Source organism: Vicugna pacos, chromosome 6 (genome assembly GCF_048564905.1).
Source record: "Vicugna pacos chromosome 6, VicPac4, whole genome shotgun sequence".
Taxonomy (NCBI): domain Eukaryota; kingdom Metazoa; phylum Chordata; class Mammalia; order Artiodactyla; family Camelidae; genus Vicugna; species Vicugna pacos.
Genome location: NC_132992.1, coordinates 25,706,366 through 25,731,913, shown reverse-complemented (window position 1 = coordinate 25,731,913; position 25,548 = coordinate 25,706,366). Strand labels below are relative to the sequence as shown.

Sequence of the window (25,548 nt, the reverse complement as noted above, 5' to 3'; positions counted from 1 at the left end):
TAAAATTTATATGGAATCACAAAAGACTCAGAATTAGTAGAGCAATATTGACGAAAAAGAACAAGAGGAATAACCCTCCCAGACTTCAGACAATACTACAGAAATATAGTAATCAAAACAGCATGTTATTGGCACAAAAACAGACATATGGATCAATGGAACAAAATAGAGAGCCCAGAAATAAACCCACACACTTACAGTCAATTAATCTTCAACAAAGAGGGCAAGAATATACAATGGAGGAAAGACTGTCTCTTCAACAAGTGGTGCTGGGAAGGCTAGATAGCTGCATGTAAATCAATAAGCTTAGAATACTCCCTCACACCATACACAAAAAATACACTCAAAATGGCTTAAAGACTTAAACATAAGACAAGACACCATAAATCTCCTAGAAGAGAATATAGGCAAACATTCTCAGACATAAATCAAAGCAACGTTTTCCTAGGTCAAGCTCCCGAGGCAAAAGAAATAAAAGCAAAAACAAAACAAATGTACCTAATTAAATATATAAGCTTTTGCACAACAAATGAAACCATAAATAAAATGAAAAGAGAATCTACAAAGTAAGAGAAAATATTTGCTGACAAGGAAAGAGGTATATGTGCACAAGGAGTTTCATTCAAGAATGTTTATAGCAGCTCTATTTTTCACTGGCCAAAACTAGGGAGAAACTCAGTGGCCATCAATGGTAGAATGTTTAAACAGCTTGTGGTAAACTCAAGCAATGAAATACCATTTGAGAATGTAAATAAACTAACTGAAGATGCACACAGTAGCATGATGACTCTCACAAATATAGGATTAAGCCAAAGACAAACGATACAAAAAAATACCAAAAACATGATTCCATATACATAAACTTCAAGACAGGGAAAAGTAAGCTGTATTGTTTAGGGATACACAAATAGGTGATTTTAAAAAGGCAAAAGAGTGAATATCACATAAAATATTCTTTGTCAACAGTTAATGGTATAAATGATGTATTGAATCCATCGGTTTAGGATAACTGAGCTGAGATAAAGCAAGCTGGCAACATATGAAGGCTGAGCATCCAGACACTGCTTCTTCTATGACTCAATATCACACTATTTTGAGATCCCAGATTCACATAAATATGTGGATACAAATGGCAATGGTTTTCTTAATGCTTTTTGAGCAGTTTCAGGGAAAACCACTGCAGTGTTAAGCCCAGAATCCTGCCAAAGATATGCACAGTGCTTGATACTCACAGTGGGAATTTAAATAGTTGTATCTCACTATGAGTTCAAATCACATGTGTCTAATAATGAAACTGAAATTTCTGTGTTGCATTTTTCCCATCTTAAAAAAATATTTATCAAAGTCATTTTTTTCAATTAAAAAAAGACATAAAGAATCACATGTTCTGTAATTGATGCTAAATTTAAATTTTTCATTAGATGTAGTGGACTAGATCTCATAAAACTCATAGTTCTTATGTCAACTTTTTTCATTTAACTCTCAAATTTCAATTTCAGTTCAACTACATCAGGTAACATAAAATCATTTAGAGTTCTACCATATGGATGTTAATTGAGAGAGTCAGCTAAACAAGTCAATGTAATCAGTTGCTTTTTATCATCAGAGTGAAAAAATGTCTTCTTTCTTTCCAGGTTGTCGCCCTTTACTATGATGTCTTAGTTTTTCTAATTTCTTACACATACAGGCTCATACACACACATACCACACACACACACACACACACACACACACACACAGAGTTACCTTCTCCATGCTAAGTAATAAGGTTGATGTAATAATAATGCTGAGAATGACAGCAAACAAATATGGTATATTTACTATGAGCCAGTGATCTGTTGTTTCTCTACAAGGTTATATACTTAATACTTAGGCAACTCCACTTGGTAGATACGCTATAATTACCTCCATTTTACATTAAAAAATGAAGGTCTCACAGATAGAAACAGGATTCTAACTCAGGCTCTCCAGGGCTCAATCTGTAATCATTATGCTATGTTACATTCATCTGTTTAGAAGAACACACTTTCCAAGTCATTTCCCATTTCATTATAAATTTGAAGATAACAATGATTAATGTATGAACATTCCAAGCCTTTCTTCTTTCCTGTTTCTCTGATTGTTAGTAAAATTTCTAACTTTGATTGCTTTAGCTTTTTGCTTTCTTCTGCCCTTGAGAGGAGGAGGGTTGGGTTCCCTCCCCCCAATCATTTCTCAGGCTTTTGTGAATGAGGGAGAAAGGACTGAGAGGAAAGAAGACAGCATGAGGTTTCAAGGTGAAGTCTGGAAGGGCATCTCTAGAAAGTTTGAGGAGAAAGGAAAAGGAACAGTTATAGTTTGTGAAAAAGAAATAAAAATTGCTACACTTTCATTCCTTCATTTTGTTCAATAAACACAAGAAAGTCAACAAATCTGGTTGCTGTGACTGTGTTTTTTGGACCACAGTAACACTAGGATCCAACTGTGAGGGTTGATGTTTTATAATGAATTTTTTCTGAAAAGAAAATTATTCAAACCATTGCTTTAAACAAATCTTAGCTTTTTAGCACCTCATTGTACATACCAAAAAAATCAAGACACCAACCGTTGTGGTGGTGTTCTGTGACGGGCTTCTGTTAGGGAGAGAGCACCCTAGCCTTCACAGCAGAGTTTTCTTTTCTTTTATTAATTGAAGTATCATCGATTTACCATGTTGTGTTAATTTCTGGTGTATACTTAGTTTATATGTATATATATAGTAGTTTATACACACACACACACACACACACACATTCCTTTTCATACTCTTTTTCTTTATAGGCCATTATAAGATATTGAGAATAGTTCCTTGTGCTAAACAGCAGGTCCTTGTTGTTTATCTGTTTCATATATAGTGTTAGTATCTGCAAAGCCAGAACTCCCTATTTATCCCTCCCAACCCCCTTCCCAACTGATAACCATAAGTTTGTTTTCTAAGTCTGTGCAGCAGGCTTTTCATATCTTGAATTTTGCCCCATCTGGGCTCAGCTGCATATGCTTTCCCCAGTCAACACTGTGATTGTGAAAATGCTTATTGACTGAGTATTTTTCTACCACTTAGTGTAACTCTAAACATTTTTCAAAATAGTATGTCTTCATGTACATAATCATTATAAAGTAGAGCATAAGAATGAATATTGATATATCTTCATGCCATGTGTTAAAGAATTAGGTCAACTTTAGTTTTTTTAAACAGCTATTAAGGAATAGATTTGGTCCACAATAAAATACATCATTTGAACAATCAGTAAAGGCAACTTTTTCAGTCTGGCTGTTTCTTTGTGATCTATAACAGATTTGATCAGATCTTCACCACACTTTTCTCTGTTGAGCTTCACTTTTTGGTGGCATTTCTGAAATTGCCCTTGAAGGGAGCTTGCAGTGATTATGTTGTTGTTTACTGTGAACAGAACTCTAGCAGATGCTGTGGGTACCCTTCCTTCCTCCCTCCCAGGAGAAACCAACCCGTTGACACCTGGACCTCAGACTTCTGGCCTCCAGAACTGTGAGACAATAACTTCCTGTTTTTCAAGCCACCTTGTTTGTGGCACTTTGTTATAACAGACCTAAGAAGTTAACAGAGCCCTCTCTTGTCTCCTCAGAGAACACAAGGGAAGAACAAGCAGGAGACTCAGCACCTAGAGACCTGCATTACTAAGCCAGTTGCATCAATGACTAACTATAGGAACTTGAATGTATCACATAATTGTTACAGGTCTCAGTTCCTTTGTTCGAAAGATGAGGATACCAACCAACTCAAAATTTCTAAGGTGCAAAAACTGACAGAATTTTTCAAGAGAGAGTATTTATGTATTCAATTGTGTTTCATCTGCTCTACAGAAATACAGACTTTAAAAAATAGTAAGTTATAACAGATGACTACACACATTGGAAAAGAGGTTCTTAATATTAAACTTGGATTGAATGTAACTTTTCTTTAATGATGGGTTTCCTATCTCCTTTAAAGCACAATACCATTTGCTAAAATTTAATTTATACAAACTATTTCTATGTATTGCTTACAGTGAATGATATATGATTATAATAGTAAATTTTATTCCATTACTTTTACAGGCAGTACTTGTGCTGCAGGATTAGCCATAATGTTATCTATTCCCAAAGAATTTCCTATTAAGTTTTTTGGCCATGGTGTCCCAGATGAGTGGTGCTTAGGTGCTTTAAAAAAAGAAAGTGATAGGAGAAATGGTTTCCCTGAAAAAGTTTCCCCACAGCCAATCATCTTTACCATATAGGCCAATTTACCTTTTGTTTTAGTCTAAGAATAACTGTAATCTGAGCCCAGGGCATGGAGTTAGTATTGAGAACTCCTAAGCCATCTTCAAGATGGTTTGGTGTGGGCCATAACCTTTAGCTGCTCTAGAGGTTAAATGATTAAGAGAAGAATATTTAAATACAATGGGTTTGTCACTGAAATGACCAGAAAGAAGAAATTTTTCATTTCCAATCTCAGCATCACTGGCTGAATAGTCATACATATTTTATGCAGTGGTTAAGAGTCATTATTTTCTTTACAAGCTCAAAAACCAGCTCTTGTTACAAGGAAGAAGAGACCTTGATCAGTGTGTGGAACTTTTCTTTCTTTCTGAGTTTAGGTCTCTCCTTCAAGAAGTAATAATAGAATTTTAATCATGTATATAATTCTACGATTAAAGCAAGACTAGAACTCCTTGCAATCACAATTGCACATTGATTAAAACCTCTTTAGGAGGAAAAAAATTAAAACTTTAGATGAGTACAACCATGAAATGATTGCTAAATGAAAGACAAATGAAGTCTTGCCTACTTGCAGGCTGTAAGTGACTTGTCTGGATAAGAGCTGCATGTATTTAGTTCAGGTAACTACTTCAGCTCGACTGATACAGTTGTTGTTTCAGTGTTTGGCCAAATAGCCTTTTATGTTGCAATCAAGTAATTGATACAAGATTGACAAGTAACAAAGAAAAAGAGCTTTCAGTCAACATAGACTAAAATCCATTATTGTGGTGTGTACACTGTGCCAGGGACCTGTAAACACATCTTCATTGATCTTGCAGAAAGATAGAAATACCTCCTCTTGTATGGCTCAATCAAGGCCCTTTTCAGAAAGGTAAAGTGCAAACAATATTGAAGAAGCAGAAAGAGACTGACATTACAGTCAAACAGTAAATGATGGTTGAGCTCAGGAAACCTATCTATAACATTTCAAATTTCTGTCAGCTCAAATGAAATGTATAACCTCTCTATTGCAACCTCAGAAAGATCAGAACAGGAGCACCGTGCATTCCTAATGTCATACCCCATTTTACCAACTGGCCAAATCAATAAGGAAAAAAAATCTCATTTACAGTTTTGCATTTTCATAGGTATCTCAACGCGTAAGCCTCTGAAAAAGATCTTATCTGTGACAGTCAATACCCCTCTCCCACAATTGGAATCTGCTGCCATTTACATGAACAAATTTTGTTGACTGCAAAATCGAAAAAAATTTGACATGCAGTGGAAGTAGAGTTGGGTCTTCCCTGCCAATCTAAAGTTTTATTAGAATTGCCCACTGCATTAATTCTAAGCTTCCACTTTCATTTATGTTTAAATATTTGTAATTAGGAGAAGCTATTTGGGTGCTGTAGATACCAATAAATAGTTTGTACGGATTTCTAAAAAGGTTGGCAGGATGTTGATAAGCTCAACATAGTTTATAAATAGATTCATCTGTTATGTAAAGCTTCATCCATAATCATTATTTATCCATTATGGCTAATCAGCATTCCAAGGAAGGAAAAGTAAAAAGAATTGGTAATGTCTTAAAAACAATTGCTCTTATACCCCCAGATTCCTTAAATTTAGCCATCAACCAACTAGACATTTAATCTTTTGTTCCTCTTTTTAAAAAATGCCTAAGAGAAATCAATACTGCACATTTAAAAACAATGTTTTCATTTAGATACAGAGTAAGCAAATAAGAAACAAATTGGATTACCCTTTTACACCACTTATTATCCTGCCTCTTCCTTTCCTCCTTCCCTCCTCAAACATAAAATTCCCAAGAAAACAAAGACCCACTTAACTCAGGACGAGATATAGGTTAGGTTATGTCTAAGTGTAGGGAACAACATGACATGATACTTTCAATACCTGAGATTCTTGCATAGAGAGCGTTAATGAGGTGCTAACACAGCTCATGGCATGGTCCTTTGATGTAGGCTTATCGTCAGAGTATCAAGCAAATACTCAGCATTAGGCAATGCATGATTCTATCTTCAGGACCCTGGGAAGAAGTTTATTAGAACAAAACCAAATCCAGCCATAAGTAAACTGAACACCCCACCCCCATCTTCCATGCTTTCCCCAATGTTTTAGAGAAGACTTGAGAACTTGGTGTTCCTTTAATAAACAGATGCTTACTGATCTGTTACGTGTTAAGCACTGTGCTATCTGTGGTCAGCTTGTGTTTGAAAACAACAGGTAGAACATTTGCACAAATTTAAGTTCTTCTCTAGAATATGGGATGAATAATTTCTTTTTCAAGACGTGGGACCAATGAAAAGGAATATGCACATTCAAGAATTGACATATACTTGGCTGAAATTTGTGGTAAAATTATACAAATGAATATTGTATTAATTATACATTTTCTTTTGACTCTCTGACCCCATTCTCTGCCAGGCAAACATGTTTCCAGCCTCTATTCTCCCCAGTCCTTTCGGACCAATTTTCAAAATTCAAAATTCAATTCTCCTCCAAGTCCCAGTGAAAAGCCTGTCCCCTCCAAGGCTTCCTTGCATAATTCTTCGGCCAGAAATGCTCTCTTCTTCACTTGATGTCCCATTAAGAGCTGGTCCTGCCTCCCATGACCCACATACCATATGAACAAGTTTATTTTGGCTCACAGTTCACCTTCCCTACATGGCAGGAGCTTTGTTTTATTTCTTCTTATTCCTACCCACAGCATTTAATAAGCTACCTTCAGCATAGTAGTTGTAAAATAAATACCTACTGAACTGAATCATACATGTGCAAAGCCAGTGCTAAACCAAAAAGAAAAGGGACTGCTTAGTTTTAACTAAACCTTCAAAGCATTAGCTCAAAAGGAGGTGGGATTTCTCTGAAAGATTATATCAATAATAGTTTTATAAATAGAAAATAATATAGCAAAATCTCCTCCAATTTGTTCTCAGATTTTCTAACTGCAGTCTGATTCTGAATAGCCTAATTTTAAAGGAAGCTGAATTGAACTCTGAGATTTAAAATTCTCTAATGTCAATCATTTGTGATGGTTTTTATCATGGGTTTTAAATAACTTTACAGAAATATTTATTGCCCATATGCATATGTGTGTCATGGTTGAGAATCCAGATCCATCTAAACTGACTCTGGAGAATGGGATGAGTTTAACTTGCAAGTGGGGCCTAAATGGTCCCAATTTCAGAGAGAGTAGGAATTCAATAGCCAGAAACTATGCAGAGCCTCAAAACATAAATCCTATTTCATCACTTTTCTCCTGTATTCAGCCTAAATAAATCTCTCAGCCAACCACTGTCTCATTTCTCTCTTCCACACTAACATGTATGCCTTGAACAGCATCCCAGGCCTGAAACATCCAGCAATTTGCTTTCCTTCAATTTAAAACTATTTTAAAGACCATCTTTAAGAAGCTTATTTCAATGAACTAGGTGGCCAACCACTAAAGATGATTTATGGCACCTATTCCCTGGACTAGTAATACTTAAGATCTAAGAATTAAAGAGGATATAAAGAGATGATGGGTTGGCTAACTCCTTCCAGAACATAGTAAAACAGTGCAGTGACAAGCACTGCTCTGTCACTCAGAGGACAGGGGTACTTTGGTGTCATGCTGATGTTCTAATTACAGGTTTGGGTTCTCAGAATAGTATTAAATCAATCCAGTATAAATTCAAAGAATAACTGGACTTAAGATTTTTGGTTTTGTTTTTTGGTTTCATTCTTTCTGTTCCATTTCTCCCCAAACGTCCATGTCTTAAGGTATTCAGGAAACAGTAGCCCCCAAAAATATAAAACTTGGCATTCATGCATTTAGCATTCAAGGTTTCAACTTCTTGTGAGCAACCCTAAAGACCTATGACATGCAGAAATATGTAATTTTGCTAAAGATTGTAGTGTGGGAATGAGTCCCTTGGCTAGTGAGTGAGTCTAGCTGACTTCTCAGCAGCTTCATTCATCTTCATGTAGCTAGATGTTGACTCCTGTTATTTTGTAAAAATTTATGGAGCATATTTTATCCTACATTTTTGGCGTGATTTGGGGAATCATTCTATTGCATATCAGATGATCATTTCTTATTTGCATGTTTAACAAATGATCTGCTAAAATTTATAATATGGCAATAACTGGTGACCCTGAGCACTATTACAACATGTATCCTACACTCCCTTATGCTCTTCAGATAGAATGCCACAAGCAATACTCCCTGTCTTTCCCTTTATTTATTACTATATCTGCAAACATCCTCTTAGGAAAAACAGCCCAGCCATAAACCCATTCCAGACAGTTGAAGCCTGACTTCCTCTCTTAATTCCTTCTAGCACCTCTTCTCTAGAGTCAGGAGCTGCTTTTAGTATTTCTCATATTAACTCAGTGATCTATCCCTTAAAAATGCCCATGATGAGAATGGAGAACTTCAACTTCTCAACACAGTGGAGTTACAAAGAGTCATAGGGACTAGATTTACCCTCCCAGTTGAAAACACAACAGTGAAAAAGATGAGCAAATGTATGAAACAGTGGTTTTCAGACATCGGACATGAGGCATCACATGAAAGAGAGCAAATAAATCAGATGAGCAGTAAGATTGCCTCAGGGTTTCACTTGTGTGGAATTTCTAGCCTAGTGCAGTGGGCAAGAAATCAGAACTACATAAAACCCAGCCGGATATTCATGAGCTGAGGGGACAACTGTGAGGGTGCAGAGTCCAAAGCAACTACACAGAGTACACAGGGCAGAGTACCAGGGAAAAAAGAGTGGCCTAGGGAGCATTCCAAATCTTCAGAGGGTCTCTGATAAGTCCATGAAATGAAGGAACTAACTACCTAAGGCTGGGGAAAGATCTACCCAAAAAGGAACTGAGAGAACAATCCTTAGAGCTCACACAAAGCCAGGAATGGTTCACTTTATCACAAAGCAGAGTAGCAAAAACCTTGTAAATCACAAGGCATCGAAGAGTATACTCAGAAGTCTACTGGCTCATTGTAGGACAAAATTAACCCTGGATTAAAGGCAGCTCTGGTTTGGCCTTAAAAGACTTAAAAGCAAGCCTCAAAAAATACAACTATTTTGACTAATTTAACTACATTCCATAACAAAGTATACAACAATTTATAGAAATACAAAAATACCGAACACCCAATAGTGTAAAACTTTACAATGTTTGGCCTTCAATCAAAGTTTACCAGGCATGCTAATAACTAAGAAAACATAACCTTTAGCCAAATAATCAAAGTGCACCCAGAACTGACACAGATATCAAAATTAGTATACAAGGACATTAAAATAGTATTTTATGCTTATATATCATATGTTCAAAAAGGCAGAGAAAAGAATGAAAATATAAGAAAGCATGTAAAAAAATCAAAATCAAACTTCTGGAGATGAAAATAACAACGTCTAAAATAAAAATAAGCAGAGCAAATGGAATTAGCAACAGATTGGACTCTACCAAAGAAAAACATAGTGAACTTAAAGATACTGCAAAGTAGAAACTACGTAAAAGGAAACACAGAAAGAAAAAAAAAAAAAAACCTGAAAAGACCACTAGCAAGCTATGGAATAACTTTGAGTAGCCTAATATACACGTAATTAGAATCACTGAAGGAAATGGCAGAAGAAAGATAGGAAGAAAACTGAAGAAATAATTACCAAAATGTCTTTCTAGAAGCTTTAAAAAATTTTTATCCCTGATTTAAAGGAATTTGTTTACATCAAAACTCACATTAAGTATCAGCCAGGGCCTGAGGGAAAATGTCTGGAGGAGCAGAGAGAGTGATATATCTTGAACTCTCCAAGACCATGTAGGTCATGTCAAACTCCAGAGTAATCAGCCCCTGGTCAGGGGAAGAATTATCTCCCTTGCTCCAGCCCTTCCAATAGATATTTCCAGCGCAACCCTAGCATCTTCAGGTAGGCTTGGGGTAGAGCATTATTATTAGGAAGATTTAATAACAGTGGATCATATTTCATATAAAGTGTGAATAGGCTAGATTCTCAAAGGATTTTGATTTAAGAAGCTGAGTCTTCATTTTTTTAATTTTTCTGAGTAACCAAGATGCGTCTGCTCCTTAAATCAGCATATAAAATAATTTTAAATGATGTTCTCATAAGATCCAGTGTCAAAAAATTATTTTAAAAAGGCAAATAATCAAGTAAATTTAAAAACATTAAAGCTAGTCTTAGTATTCGGCTTAGTTGGTAGAAATCTACAGGAATACAAATAACTGGTTGTATATAGATTAACCAGTTGAATACAGTTCAGGAGCACTCACAACCATGGCAGGCTCCTTACTGTTCCTGAAGCATCTCATGCTTGCTCCCACTTCAGCACACTGCGTGTGCCATTCTGCCTGCATCATTTGTTTCTTTACTTCATTCAAGTGAGACCCTCACTTCCTTTTTCATTTGAAGACTGTTCAAATGTCATGTCTTTTCCCAACAACTATATCTAAAGCCTTCTACATACACTGTCCAATCCCTGCATGTTCATTAAACTTATTAGTATCTGACATTATATCATATATTTAGCTGTGTGTTTGTTACTCTAGAGCCGGGATTGGCAAACCAAGACCCATGAGCTAAATCCAGAATATGCAACACAGCTCCTATGTGGCTTTCAAAGCCTATATTTACTGTCATCCTTTCAGATAGCAGTTTCAGACCCCTACACTGGAGTGTGAATTTCATGGGGCAGGAACTTTTATCTGTTTTGTTCACTGTTATGGACTGCAAATTCCATATGTTGAAGTCCTAACCCCTATAACTCAAAATGTGACTATTTTCGAAGATAGGGTTTTAAAGAGGTAAAATGAGGTCATATGGGTGGGCCCTAATCCAACTGATGTACTTATTAAAAAAGGAAATTTGGGCATAGATACACACAAGGAAGAGTATGCGAAGACACAGTGAGAAGACAGTCATCTACAAACCACGGAGAGCGACCTCAGAAGAAACCAACCCTGTAAAAAGAAGGTATTCAATATTTATTTTTGAATGAATGAATTTTAAATTGGGATTTTTTTTCTCCAAAATAACATGCTCTTTGACTCAATGTAACTAATTTTCTCTGAGAAAATTATTTTAGAACTGTAGAAAAAATTACCTTACAAATCATGTAGGTTTTTATGACTCCTGAATTATTGCTGGTGGATAAACACTAAGTTTAGAGAAAATACCTTTTATTTTGACTCATCACCATCACATTACTCTAAAATACATATGATCTTCCTATTTACCAAAAAAAAAATTAATCTTCTCTCATTTCCTAGTAAAGAAGGGGAAGAAAGCTATTGAGAAAAGTCTTTTTCACATTCCATGGATTTAAATAAGTTGAAATAAATTCAATCAAAAGTATAGTGCATAATATTTCCAAAAATACCAGAACATAATTTTATGGCAAGAGTACACAGCAAACCTCAGTTTTGTGCATTGTATTTTAGTGCTGATATTACTCCTGAAATACATAGAGGCCAGAATTCCCAGGCTCATCATTAAGCATAAATCTTGTGTGTGAGCTCCAGGAAGTGTCAGTATGTTCTTGTAATTTTTACAAAACTAGGGAAATGGATAGTAAAAAGATCAGAGCTTCAATACTAAACTCATCAATGGTTATGGGAATGTTAATAATTACTTTATTAAAAGAGGATTTCAGTGCAAAGCAAAAGAGCAAGAAAAACTTACTCGTTAAAACTCAACTTGGCTAAGAGGAGAAGATCCAGTTCTAAAATGGTGCCATTTTGAGGATACAAAGAAAAAGAGTCATTCAACTATGGCTCTTCATTATTGTCTCCTCTCTTAAACTCCATAGAAGTGTTTGAGAGTCTAATACTGCAAATGCTCAGAATAAGCCAGAATAATATTTATTAAAAAGTGAATTTTTCAAAGGCAAGCCCTGTGATTTTTGTCTCCCCATCTAATATTTATCTCATTGTCCTATATGTGAGCAGTGCTGGGCACAAAGGATGCGCTCAATAAGTGGATGTCTTTTACTCATATTACCCTCCAACCTCAGAGAGACCTCTGGCCCCTTGATCCCTCTTCTCTCTCTTTAGCTATCAGCCACTTCCTGCCTTTACTTATTTCTCTTTCAACTGAGAACACAAGGTCCAATACTTTGAGAACTCTTTTGCCATCTTTCTCAAATTTCTTGCTACACCAATGATTTATGCCACTTACCTGGGAAACCTTTAAACTTGAAACAACTCAAACATCACCAACTCTGGCCTCCATTCCGGCTACCTAATGCAGCTAGAAAAAAGTGCAACCAAACAATCTCTGCTGATAGTAACACTAGTTCTTCAACCTTAGCTGGACCCTCAATGCTGCCCAACAGTCCCAGGTCAGCAGTTTCTCCAGTTTTGCACAAAAATGGTGTCAAATCTTTCTTACTCTCTAAAAATTTGTAACAACAGACATCCCCTCTCTCAGCTAAGGCCTTATCTTATAGAAAGAAGTGCCTGAAGTTTCAGCAAACCTACAAATATGTCTGCTCCTCACCCTAGACATCCTTTATTTCCTCCTGGTATAATGGAAGGGGGACTGTCCCTCCATCTAATCTCTGATGCTCATTACTTTCAGTTGTCTCAGGGACAGGGCTCAATTAATCATTCCTTCTCTATCATCTCTATCTTCAAATAGTTGAAGTTTGTCCTTCAGAAGAAAGAAAATATGCATCCTATGTTGTTTCATAGGGCAGAACATAGATCAAAGAATGAAAGTTTCAGGGAGTCATATTTTACTCAATAGAGAACCTACAACAAAAAATATTTAACAGGTTGTATCATGATAAGTTCCATATCATGGGAGATATTCAAAGAAAAGTTGAAAATGATAAAATAATATCAATAGGCACTATTTGCTGAGTACCTATATGTGCCAGACACTATGCTATGCATCTGCATAAATATCTCATTTAACACCAATCACAACTCTGTAAGAACTAATACCATTATTCCTGTTTTTATAAATAAGCTGAAATTCATAAGGAAAGTCACTTATCCAAGATCACATATGTAGTAAAAGGTACAAGTAAGATGTGATACCAAGGGTTTCTGACTCTAGATTTCCCCACCCTACTACCACCACAGCTTTTTCCTTAAGTCTGTCCTCCATCCCCATGGAAGGAGAAGTCTAAAGAAATGGTCTCTAAAGTTCCCTTTCACTTTAAGAATTTCTAACCTTCAACCCACTAGTTAGGGGAATTTAATGATAAATGTCCCACAGAAGCCTTCTAACCTTGAACTCTGAATACTGACAGGTAAATAAAAGCCATGTTCTTTGCAGCAAACATAAAGCCATCAAAATACAGCATCATAAGACTAATTCCTTTATAACTTTTTAAGAATGCTGACAAAATGAGGTATGTTATTTTCCATATTTTAATCACTTATATCTCCTTTGTGTTTCTATACTTTTCATTTTCTTTTTGCACAGAAAAAATTAATTTTGTTTCAGATTGCTACATGAAAGGAAGATTACAATTTGAAGTATCAATTAAATTTGAATTTGTGATCTATTTTCAGTCTATGAAGAGTGATTATTTAATTCCATATGGAATCCATAGTGGATTATAGTAAAAGCAAGATGTTTTCCTGGATTACAAAAAACAAGGCATTTCCCTGGGATTTGTCACACTTTAAGGTAGGTTAAAACTTTCCTACTCAAATAAGCTCAGACTAAAAATGATTACTAGTGGAATTCTTCCTTAGAAAGTCCAATTACATGAATATGTCTTTATTTTCATAGAGAGGTCAGCATTCAGACACTATATTAACAATTCAGTTAGATTTTATATTGATAGAGCTTCCAAGACCCCTCTATAGCGAATATCTTCAACAAAACCTCTCTTCACATTTCAACAAGTTGGTTTAACCAGTGGGGAAAAAAAGGATCATTTATCATCTATATTCTTTTCAGTCTATGACCTTCTTTCTTTCCTGTGCCGTCCTCCCAGAGCACAATTCTTTATCTCTTATCTAAACTGTGATACTTTCTAACTCCTCTCCAGACCCTGATCTCATACTGCCAGACCCACCTCTCCAAATAACAGATCTTAGCTTTCACGTCCCCCTCAAAAAGAAAACAAACAGTGGGTTTTTATTAACTACAAAATATTATCTAAACTTTGAGGCAAAAAGCAAGATACTAGTGTTGACCTTAAAATTACATCTAGGACTGCATTTATTGCAGTATAGTACTCTAAATACCCTGAATGACCTTCATAGCTAAAACAGCTAAAATGCTAAATAAAATGAAAACATAATCTTTTGAAACTAATTGCTAAGCTCACATGAAAGATTACCTTGGAAGATAAAATAGAAGTAACATAGGGAGCCCCTAATGATCTTGAGCTCCTCTGTAATGGCTACACTACGCCTGGGAGGCAGTAGAAAAACCACAGTCCTCACCTAGAGGTAAGGATAAGTAACCTCAACATACATTTAGGATCCCAAAGGGCATTACACCTAGTGTAAGAATGAACAAGAAATAAACAGGAGAAAGCCAGAAAACATACCTAAAAAAACTCATCTTGGTGCTGAAGTGGAAGGAGGGAAATCTGCCTTGAGAAGCAAATATTGCCCCCTCATATGGTTTTATGAATTCCCAACAGCTCTGTAGTTTAAAAGCTTCTACTGAATAAAGTACTTAAGTGATCCCATGTTGGTAGTACTAATACATAAATCTCAAAAGCAAAGGCAAATCCTCTCTAGAAGAACCTACTTCTACTCAGGCCTCAAAGAACTCTCATAGACACAGATCCAAGGAAAATGAGTTGCTCATAATCAAAACTCAGAAAAACAAATAAGTAACTTATCCTGGGGGAAGTAAACAGGAGCAGATAGCAGAGTCCAATATATGCAAATTTTAGATACTACAATTATGACAGATTATGAAACACCATGTTTAACAAAGTAAACAATTTTTAAAGCTTGAAAATAGAATGAGGAATAAGAAACTATAAAGATGGACAAAACAGATTTTTTAAAAAAGGAATAGAACTTCTATAAATAAAAATATAATTGAAATCAAAGGATACTTTCCAATCTCATCACCCATAAGATTTCTAATTGTTCTCTAAATGTTCCCTGGACTTTCTCACCTCTGTTCTTTTGCTCCCATTACTCTCCTATTCTAAACTATATTTTTCTCTCTCTGCATTTCAAACTCATGTCCATTGATTAAAGTTCGGTTCCAACGTCAACTCTTCCATTAGCCACAAAAGACATCTTTCCGAAAGAAATTATTCTTATGTGTTTCCATGATTTATTTATATACTATGTGTGACAGTTAGAGTATCTGTCTTTGATTGGTTAGTGCTTGCTAGGCCTATGTGCCTAAATAAACCATAAACAACTCGAGGGAAAGCGGCCATGATATAAGCAACTCTATTTGTCCCAATGCACCTGGTTGAGTATCTCACCCAGAATAGTCAGTCAATATATGTTGATTGAACTGAATTAGAGTGAAAAAATATGTTATTCTTTCCATGTATTCCCATTCTGTAGTCATAGAAACTTAAGCAGTCAGCAACAGAGAGACCCACTGGGCCTCATTCTCATTGCAGATTATTTACAAAAGTGAATCAAAAATTGTACCCCATGACTCTGTATCCTGCGGTCTTTCCACTGAGCCAGATTTATGATAGTAGTAAGCCTATATTCTTTCTTGCATCAAAAGAAGTCTCAGTTTTTCTCAGTTTATGTTATGACATTATTATGTTAATAATTTAAAAATCTATTTGAGACTAATTTTGTCAAACTTTTAGTGAGTCTTTAGACTATTAGCACAAGTTATTGAATTGAATTAGAGCTGAAAATATTTTTTGTACTTTTGGGAACAGGTGAAGGTAGATGGTAAGCATTTTGGGCACTAAAAAGAGGATGAGTTGGGGTGAGATTGGCTTAGGGAACCTAGAAGACTTTAAATAATAGTGTAGGTTGTCCATGGATTGGACAATAGTAGAGAAGGTACAAATGGGGGCAGGGGGAAAGTTAAGTGGACAACAATAGAGAAGGTACTAAATGGGGGCATGGATAATAACAACAACAAAAAAAGAAATAGAGAGGATGGAAAAACCACAACGGGGATTAAATATAATGAATATCTTTTAGGGAAAAGAAAGCATTCACTGTAAAACGATGTGGATCACCTTATAAACATCAGGTAAACAGTCAACCATTCTTTAATACTCTCTTTTTCTTGGATAATACCAAAGTGGTTTCAATTTTTAAAAAAGAAATTTGGCATGAAAGAGTTCTGTAACATGGCCTGCCCACTTACGGGATTTAGAGTAAAAAATGTAAACCAGCTGTGAGATTGAGGTTTAAGAATCATCTGTTGTCCATATTCAGTAGCTTTTCCCATGGAATTACAAAAGGAATTGTATGATGGATGGTCTACATCCTAATTATATAATTACACAGTGGAAAGAACAGCTGAAGAATAGCCATTTCATCTTTGTGTCCAATGTCTGAATAATCTACATCTCACATAATGGACAGAACTCTTACTATACAGTAAACCATAACTTTATTATGAAAGAATGAAATGTTGGCTTTCATGTGGGATTAGAATACGTATGGTCAAGCCAGTACACATAAAAATAGAATTAATCTAAAGCTTCAACCTGAACATCAACCAAATTTGAAAGAGTTATTATTAAATTTTTAACATATTTTGTTAGGGAAAAGTGTTCTTAACCTAGTTCATCTGCTCTCTTCAAGTGCAGCTAGTCCCAAAGCAAGAATATAAGAGTGTATCCCAGCAGATAAAGATATTAAGAGCCAATATCAAAATTTTCCAGGGGTAAACCTGAGGGAAGTTTCTGAGCCTAATGGAAAATCTAAGTGCTGAGCTCAGCGTAGGTAATCAATCATCTATTTTAGCAGCTATTTCTGTGTCCTTGATGTCAAGAGAGGTTATATGTGCTGTATCTCAGAAAAATCTCTCCCTTCCAGGTCACCAGAGAGCAATTCTAAGTGTGGGAAATGTTATCACCACTATCAGCTATTCAAGAATGGCAGAATGTGAATCAAAGAAATAAAACAATTCACAAGATCAGCTACCCTGGAAATATGACGTAGTAGAAAATATTATTTACAAAGTGTTGGAGAAAGAGTAGATGGGGGAAAATTACAAGGGAAGCTGCAGAAGCCTCCCAGTAGCAGGTGACTTTTCAAGATACCTGTATAGCAGCATCATTTGTTGGCCTTTAATTCCTAATTTTTATTAAAACCACCATGAACTTTAGAGCTATTCAGGTAGGCAGTGAGCAAAGAAGGGGAAGATGAGCAAAATAAACAGAAGCGAAATAAACACTGGCAAAATCTCCCACTTAAACTTTTCAGGGTAAAAACATCCTGGGCCCTTCTCTGCTTATTTTTCTTCTTTGTGTTTTGGCCTTTCTCCACCATGTGGAGTTTCTGGTCAGCCAACAAAGCTCTCCTCACAGAGCCCATGTCTTTGCTTACTGCAGCAACATGTCTTTCACTGCTACAGCCTGTGACATGCTCAGGCTTGGAAATGGATTCGGATTGGGCTACCGATACAAATTGCAGAGAACAGCTTGCTCAAACTCTGGGGGAAAGATGCTGACTTACAGTAATTGATAAGGTCATTTCTGCTGGATGATCCTCTACTGGAGGAAAGGTAGCTACTGTGCTTAGTAGAGAACTGGGAACATCAGTTCCAGAAAAATGGCCTCACATTTCACATGACATCTAAGAATTATATCACTCCCTGTAGTCCACCGTATAATAAGAAGTCTGTAGCTTTCATTCTGTAAAAATTATTAATCATTTGTGGCTGAAAAATGAATCAGTGAAGTTAACCTACATTGTCAGGTTTGATTTATCTGGAGGTAAACAACATTCTAAGAGGATTTAGTGGGCTGGTGTTTAGTAAAAGGGTATGTCCAGGTCGTGGCACTACATAGATTGAATGTCCAAACATTTAAAAGCTCCTTCATCATTGGGCTGAATAAGAAAATGACAGCCATCATTTGGTGACCTTAGAATGTTCCAGCTATTTGTAACAGACTTTCAGTAGTGAATCTAACCTCCCATCAGGCTGGGGTTAAATAAATGACAAGTTATTTTTCTGAGTTTAAGATTAATATTGAAGGGCCCTGTTATAAATATGTTCTTCCAAATAGAACATTAAGTTACAATTATTTGGAGGAGTATGTGAGGAAGGAAAGAAGAGAGAAGTGAATTTTTTTTTTGGTTCTCTTTCACTTTATTTCATTTGGTTAGTGTCTCTACACCCCATCATAATATTTTTCTCTCGATACAGTGATTGCTACAGTAACCACCTGTGCTAGACAAGCACCTGCCTTAAAAATGTAATTTTTAGCAAAGATTTAAATTGCAAACTAGAATTCCAAGGCCCCCTGCCAAAACAAACTCACTCTTCTTTTGAACAGTATGTTGTCTCCTAAGGAAGGTTTTCATGTACTGAACCCTGTATTTTGACTCAATAGTAAATCTCTCTTTCTCACTCTTTCATTAAATTTTTTTCTCTTTTCAGCTGCTTCAGAGCAATATCTTCACCAAGATCTCAAATAGCAAACTGGGAGGCCCTTTTCAAATTCTAAAATAGACTTATTTTAGTCATTAGTTCACTTATATTTTAGGAATCACTTTGTTCCCTATACACAAGTACAAGAACAAAGACTTCCAAGAGAAAATTCTGAATGTGACAAGCTCAGCCAATGTAGAATATTAGTTTATGTTGTTCAAGCTTGTTGGGGGCAGCATATGAGGGTTTATTTTATAAATTGGCTCTGAAAAAGGCCAAGAAGCTCTGGTCTCTACTTCTCATTTCTTCTGGTTCCCAGGGTACAGTGGTGCCAACGGAATGAGCCCCAGCACTGCAGAAAGACCAGTTTGAATCTCTACTTAGTCAAAAGAGGCATCAGCCTGCCATGCTACCTCTTTTGACATAAACCTGTTAATCCAGGTGGCACTAAGAGATTAAAATTAAATATGACTTTTCCTAATGAAGACTCATGGACTTTTGGTACCATTTCAATATAAGATATCAGAAAGTTAATGTCCCTTCTTAAGGTATTTTTTTGTTTCTCCACGAGTCTTCATTAGGAAAAATCATTTAATTTTAGAAAAATGGTCAATGTAGAGCTGAAGAAGTGTTTTTGAGAGATGAGGCAAATGCCAAGTGAGGAAATGTCATTGAATTCAGTTGTAAGACAGGCAGAAACCTTGCTGGGCACTTTACAGGATTAAAGTCCTTTATCACCATAATGCTTAACCATGAGACACACCCATCAGTGGGAGTTCCATAAATAGTTTGCAATAAGAAACACTGAAAGGAAAAGCAGCTGACTTTGTGTTTGACATGGAATGGGACTAACATCTCTTAAATTATTAATGAGTCTCATCACTTGTCACTTTCTGTCTTATATTTATTGGAAACAGTCTTCTGCGGGTCTCGTGTTCCTACGCATCTCGCTGGATACACCAAGAATGCAAGGTCCTGACTGCTCTTTATGGAGGCTATTTCTCAGGATAGTACTTGTAGCAGTGTTGGGAGGATAAAGTAATCTCCCCTCCAGGACAAAGAGCAGGTTTGCTATAAAACAGTAGGTTCCACAAGGTCAATATTCCTCAGCTACAGCACAGAACCTCCTCTGCATGTACAATATCCACTTTGCACTTCCTGTTACTACCACTCCACTCTTTGACTCAGGAATCTCTTGGATTCTACCAACGTCCATGGAGCATAGCCTGTAAGTTGGGTAAAATCAAGTCCCAGACCCAACAATGATACATTTTGTGTCTCCTATGCAACTATAACCTTCTTGAGGGCAGCATTCATTTTGTATTCATTTTTGTACCACCTGAACACAGTGCTTACATGGAATAAGCACTAAGAAAATGCATTGAATAGTTAGATGGTTGAATACAAACTAACTTATTTACCAACATTATAATCGCAAATACTGTGTTCAGTCTTACATGAAGAAACTATGACTGACTAAAATAGACCTGCAGTCCATGTTCAAGATAAAAAGTGGGAAAAAATAAGAAAAATATCCAGTGACCAAATTGTATATCAATAAGCTTAAATCTTACACCTGAACAGAAGACAATAATACCTTATTTTCGAATAATGAATTACATCTTCCAAAGTTCTTCCACACTTCCCATTTTGCACCTCAAAACACATAGGTAGGAAAAGCATTGTTGTCCCCTAATGGATGAGAAAAATGAGTTTGTAAGACAAACCCAAGATCCTTTAGCTGGTAAGCAGCCGGAAAAGTTCTGCAACTCAGATTTTCACTCCTCAGATTTAAGACTCATTCCAAAATGTTGCATTATCCAAAGTATTTTAATTTATCCATATTGTTTCTTCTGAAGGCTCTACTTATACACTGGTTAAATTTAATAGATATAGTCCTACCTATGTTTTCAGGTTTTTTTTCTGTGTGTGTGTGTGTGTGTGTGTGTGTAGTTGGGAAGGAACGTAATTTCATTATTTAATGGGAAAAACAGGTCTGCAAATCTTTTCAAGCATGACCTGTTTTGAATATCGTATCTTCTCACATCCCATATACAAAACTCAACAATGCAATGAAGCTAGAAGACTGAACAGATAAATGTATTTCAGTGCAAATTTCAAAAGCGGTCCAGTAAACTCAAGATTTTCTATTAAAATAAAACATAAATCCCACAGTGTAGTATCTAGTAAATCATACATTTGATAATAGACTAATTTCTTCATTGTTTTACTTGGGAACAAGGCCAAACTTGCACCACTATTAACAAAACTTGTTGGTTTTAAATTCTCAAAATCCTCTTTCTAAGTGCTCAAGAATCATGTGTGAACTTTTATTTTTTGGGGTTTTTTTAAAAAATTTTATTTCATTGAGTCATAGTCAGTTTACAATTTTGTGTCAATTTCCAGTGTAGAATACCATGTGTGAACTTTTAAAGGACTGCTTTTTGCACTTTTAAAATTATCTTAATTTGTGATAATATATGCTATTGCATGCTAAGTGGAATAAACTGTCTTAAAAGGTAAGCAAAATGCACTTAAGTGTTACACAAATTAGAAATCATTCGCCTTCCCATGTTTTGCCCAAAGAAAAACTATAAAATATAAGCAGTTAAAACTTTCCTTCATGTCTCTGTGTCCCTCTACTCAGTGCTACCTCCTCCAGAGTATTTGGGTTTTTTATCTGACATGGGAGAAAAAAACCACCAGTGTTTGAATAACTGAGCAGTTCTGCTTTTAGTGATGCAGCTGACCACAAAACTAGTCAACTTGATATACCAAGATAGTATTTCATAATGTCTAACTTCTATGTAATGAATAAACTCCAAAATTTTAGGCCAGCAGAAATAATTCACTTTCATGTGTTGTGGGACAGAAGGAAGAGAGGAGTAAGGTCCTGAAAACTATGCCTGCATAAGGCTACCAACTGCTCTCAGTGGAGCAGGTTGTGGCAGAGCATCACTGCTTGAAGTTCTCATTCATTTTCAATTTGATTCTGAAGTCTCCTGAAGAAGGTCATAAAAGACCCTGGATTCATCTGTCTTTAGGAAAATGTTATCTATTAATTAATACAGTTGTCCCTTGGTATCCATGGAGATTTGTTCCAGGACTCCCCTTCAATAGTCAAATGGAGGATGCTCAAGTCCCTTGTATAAAATGGTGTAGCATTTGCATATAACCTCCCATCTCTAGATTCCTTGTAATACCTAATACAATATGAATGCTATGTAAACAGTTGTAAATCCAATGTAAATGACATGTAAAGAATTGCTGGTATGAGGTAAATTCAAGTTTTGCTTTTTGGAACTTTTTGGAATTTGAAAAACCAGGTTTACAATCTGTAGTTGGTTGAATCTATGAATGTGGAACCCACAAATACAGACTGTATGTAAAACTGATCACATTTTTGGTGGTACTATTTTTTTTGTCATTCTTAATTGTATCACATATCTAAAATAAGAAATACATATAAATTTATGTTATTTTATGCAACTCTTAGACTAGAAGAAAATAATCTATAATGTATCAGTGATATATGATAGTGAAAAAGAAAGAAAGAGAAGAGAAGGGAAGAGAAGGAGAAAGAGTAAGAAACAGATAGAAGGAAACAGAAAAGAGGGAGAAAATGAGAGTGAAGCAGTAAATGAGGGAGAGGGAAGTGATCAGAGCAAAGAAAGGAAAACTCTTCTTCAAGGTTGCCCAGCAAAATGACCTTCTGTTTTATCTACATCCTGCTCCTGCTTCTACTCAATTCCAAGCCTGTTCTCAGGTTACTGCCCTAGTAGAGACCACTGAGTTAATGAACCTGCCTACCCTTTACCTAACATATAACTTCACAGAGTTTTATTTCAGTTATTATTGGAGCTACCACTTAATATACAGCAAAAAAAAAAAAAACCATATGGTGGTCCAATATCAATTTCAGGCTAACCTGAATGGCTCCTTAGGTATTAGCTTCATATTAATAAAGACATAACTTATATCTGAGAAGACATAATTAACCCTTATAGTTACATTAAATCTAACAAAATTCAATGGTAGAATTTTCTTAAGTGAAACTTCACTTCAACAATATCAACAAATAATAATGCACAGATCTCTAGAAAAGCTAAGCCAGTCAAAAAAAAAAATGTATCTCCTACATCAGAGAAGACTCTCTTCTCAATATGCTTATTAACTTGCCATTAAGAATCTACTTTGAAGTCTACTTCTCTTTTCTTAAGAGCAGAGTTCTAAGAACACTGTTGCGCTGTATAATATGTAGCTACTTAACAATGTTGTCATTTGATAGCAAAAAAGGGAGGAAGAACTAGATGAATGATGATTTTCCTCTTTCCAGGAACGTGAGCAAGCAGCATTTCACGTGTCATCTCTCCTGTGATACTACAGAACAGAACTGTAACTAGGAAACTTATGACCGCAAATGAGAAGAAAATAATGAAAATTAGTTGGTAAATTTGATGTAACTCTGCTAATATCAAAAGTAAAGTGGGAAGGGTAAATCTCAGAATGTAGAGAGCATGCTTAGCATGCACAGGGTCCTGGGTTCAGTCCCCAGTACCACCTCCAAAAATAAATAAATAAGCCTAATTACCCCTCCCCTGAAAAAAACTAAATCATAATCATAATCATGATAAAAGTAAAATAAACTCTGCTAAAGACAATGTACACAGCATATAACACAACTGCCTTTCATTTGGTCTTATAAACTAGGGTTGAAACCATGGAACCTTGGTGTTAATCAAGAAACCAGAATGTATTTCTGCTTGTGCTCCATATTGTGAATCCAGCCCTAAAATGGATATTTTGGAAAACCCAAATGAAATTAAAAAAAAAAAACAAAAAAACAAAAGCAGACCTCTATTTCCAAGGAGTTTAAAATCTGCTTGAAAATGCCAGGTTCTGTCTCTTCTGTTTATTCCTCTTCTTCCTACATAGCCCTGTATGTGAGCCACTCCCAGCTGAGCAGCACTCTGTTTCCTCTCTCAGAATTCAAATAAAATCTTTCATTTCTTCAGCCACATCAAGAAAATAAACTCATTTTTTTTAAGTGAATGAGGAGGTACTGTCCAATTGGCATCAGCCGTTCCCAACCATCATAGCAGAAAATCATCCCAAAACTTCAGTCTTTCCTTGATTCCCTACTTCTTGCCATTTACTATTCTGATCTTAGGAGAGAAAATTCTCAGATATCTCTCTTTTATTACAGAGAAAAATAAAAGATTTGTAGAACAGCAGCAGATTCAGGAGATAATGACCAGTCACAAGTACAATGCCTTCACAAGTCTTTTCATCCCTGAGCATGGATGGTATAATCCACTTTCCAAAGTAAAATGAAAGTGTTTTAGGACTCATGAGCTCTCCATTGAATTATGGCATGAGCAAATGAAACACACAGTAAGTGCCTAACAAGAACATAAACTACCAAATAAATGCACAGACTATTTGACTGCCTATGTGTTCCCTTTTGAGATGTCAAGTTCACCCAACACAATATGAGCTTTGTAGACTTGTAACAAACCGGTTAAAAGCATTGGACATTTTCTCAAAAGATGTGTTACAACCATGTGTCAAAAACATTTTACTCAAAGTTTCATCACTGTATTTCTTACAAGCACTGCTGAAAATTAAACAGTGCATTAATGACAAATTATATCAAAGACCACAACTCAGTTTCCTAGACTTCACAATTAAGAGCACCAAAAATAACATATTAATTTCTGTAGGATGAGGAGAATTAACACTTGAAAATATTCCACATTATTGATAAATCCATGGTTCATTTTCACAAATGGAGTTTGTTTCAATTCTCAGCTGTTGGATGATGATTTGACTTGGAGCAAAGGCAATGTTATTGGGTAACAGCTGAGATGTGCTTGTCTGAGTGGGGCTGAAAGATCCATTGCAGGATTTCCAAGAGTGTGAATTACAATTCCAATGATATCAGAAGCAACTAATTTTATTCCTTAGAAGTGCAGACATTAAAGAAGTTTGAGGTTTTCTTATTTCGAGCTTTAATTGAGGGCTAGGTTGTAATTCATTTTCATCCCTGAATGAGTGGTAAAAACATACACAGCAGGTAATTCACACCACCTCAAAAACTGTTGGTGCAGGCAGAAGACTAATCAGGGTAAGCTTCCAGTAGCAAATTATCAGCTACAAATTAAAACCTTGCCTCATGCTTGCTAAAAGCAACCTTCCTTTTCACCAACACACGCATGTGAATATTGGTAACTGTTGGATTGCAGCAGGATGGGAAAATTAGGGATCCTACCTACTTGCATTAGAGAGCCTCTGAAAGGTGTGAAATAAGGTAGACTTCAAACAATGCTAAATTTTTTTTTTTTAAAAATGAAGAGTCATCGTAATCCCAGGTGGTATGGTGTTTATTCTGAGAATGGAGATTTAATGTCATGCACAAATAATGTAGTAAGCTTAGGTTCTGAACAGAGTTTGAAACAGTTTGCATTTAGGTCCTAGATAAGCATCTTCTTGAGCCATATTCCTCAAAATAAACACAAAAGACTGCCTGTCAACAACAATAGGAATTAATTAAATTTCTGATGTTAATTAATCTCAAGGAAATCAAGGATTGTCAGATAAAACTTTTTTGACTTTTCTGGCTTTAGGCCATAACCTCAATGTAATTTAAAGGTATATTTTTAGCATTTAAAATTCTCTGGGATGTTTTCTTAGATGATGTTGAAAATTGTTTCAAGAAAGCTGCAAAGTGACAATGATAATACATAAAGAGTTCAAAATGGCTGCACATATC

The 25,548-nt window shown here is 35.8% G+C and overlaps 1 protein-coding gene across 2 annotated transcripts in view; it reads left to right on the top strand.

Annotated features, from left to right (window-relative positions):
• TMCO5A (transmembrane and coiled-coil domains 5A) overlaps positions 1–25,548 on the top strand; it is a 437,463-nt gene that overhangs the window by 223,030 nt on the left and 188,885 nt on the right. The gene's annotated exons all lie outside the window — the stretch shown is intronic.